Source organism: Psammomys obesus, unplaced genomic scaffold, assembly GCF_907164565.1.
Source record: "Psammomys obesus unplaced genomic scaffold, mPsaObe1.curated_primary_1811, whole genome shotgun sequence".
Classification (NCBI taxonomy): domain Eukaryota; kingdom Metazoa; phylum Chordata; class Mammalia; order Rodentia; family Muridae; genus Psammomys; species Psammomys obesus.
In genome coordinates, this window is record NW_026592118.1 from 16,261,184 (window position 1) to 16,262,432 (window position 1,249).

The 1,249-nt window shown below is 64.8% G+C and overlaps 2 protein-coding genes across 6 annotated transcripts in view; one reads left to right on the forward strand and one right to left on the reverse strand.

The window, feature by feature from the left end:
* Tmem60 (transmembrane protein 60) overlaps window positions 1-709 on the reverse strand; it is a 4,737-nt gene extending 4,028 nt beyond the window's left edge. Inside the window, exon 1 of one of the 4 annotated variants that reach the window (XM_055613021.1) lies at window positions 527-709. The gene's annotated coding sequence lies outside the window, so the exon portion shown is untranslated. The other 3 variants (XM_055613023.1, XM_055613025.1, XM_055613022.1) reach the window with 3 other exon arrangements.
* A 394-nt stretch (window positions 710-1,103) lies between these two features.
* Window positions 1,104-1,249, forward strand: part of Phtf2 (putative homeodomain transcription factor 2) — a 136,390-nt gene continuing 136,244 nt past the window's right edge. For both annotated transcript variants that reach the window (XM_055612807.1, XM_055612808.1), the window contains exon 1: window positions 1,104-1,191. The gene's annotated coding sequence lies outside the window, so the exon portion shown is untranslated. The remainder of the gene's footprint in view (window positions 1,192-1,249) is intronic.

A 1,249-nucleotide genomic window follows, 5' to 3' on the forward strand; every position in this document is an offset into this window, starting at 1 on the left:
GTTTTTTTTTTTTTTTTTTTTTTTTTTTTTTGTCAGTACGGCTCCGGATCCTTTGTTGAAACCGTCAGGGTTGCTTCCCACCTGGAAATCTGCAGGCCTCTCCTACCGTCAGCATCTAGCGGCCTGTGTGATGAACTCGTCCAAGGTCCTTCCCAGGCCATTCCGTTTCTCTTCTTCTGCTACCGTCAACACCCTCGTAAAGGAACTCTCCTTACTCAGACACAGTTCTGCTTAATGAGCTCGCAATTCGCTGCTTACCCTGACTGCCTTGAGGGCTCCTGTGCCCCGGAACGTCAGGATGCTGCTGGACTACCTTCGCGGGCAAATGCCCACGGAGCCTTCGCCGGGCTGGCCTGACCCTTCCGCACCCACGGCGGAACTTAACGCGGGTTTCGCAAGATGCGCCCCCGCAGCCGTTATGTCACCCGCCCGCGCGCTCGCGGGGCCGCAGCGTGATGGAGTGAGGGTCACCCAGGCACCCGGTGCCCGCGGCACCGGGAATGCAAGGGCCGAGCTCCGGACTCACCTGGTACCGCGGTCGGCGGGAGAGCCGAGACGGCGGCAAAGGTCGGGAAATCCGCCAGCTTGGATCCTAGCCCTCTCCCACGCTTTTCCCCCCATTAAATTCTTAGTTCCTCACATGATAGCTAAGGAGAAGAATCAGTTCCGCCTCTCCAAACCGTCGCAGCGGAGGTCCTCCGCGCCTCAAGGCTCCGCCTACATCCGGGGCTGTTCCCGCCTTCCTCGGCCTATCCGGGAGAGCGAAGCGGACGCCGATCGGCGGGCATAGGCCCCCTTCTCCTTGGTCATTGGTCCATTTGGCCGCCAGTAACCGACCGTCCTCCTTTCTGGTTCGACAAGAGAGCGGCAATGACCACGCCCACGGGACCCGCCTCTTAGTCCTATAGGTCGGCAGACAAGTCAGTTTTCGGCTCACGCCGGCGTCGGCCCCGCCCCTCTCGCCCCTCTCGCCCCGCCTCCGAGCCTTGCCGGCCGCGGCGCAGCCTCCGTGCACAGCGGAGGAGGAGAGAGGGGCGGGGCGGCCCGGGAGGCGGAGCGCGGTGCCGGCGGCGCGAGGGTGGAGGCAGCGCGCCGCCGGCGGCGGGGCTGTAGCTCTTCGGGCTCCGGCGGCGGCGCTACCCCTTCGAGTGTCTGCGCGTCCCCTGGCCGCTTCCGAGCGGCGTGGCTACGGTAAGCGCCGCGGCTCCACGCTCGGCGGGCCGATCGGAGGTCGCCGCGCCCTGACACG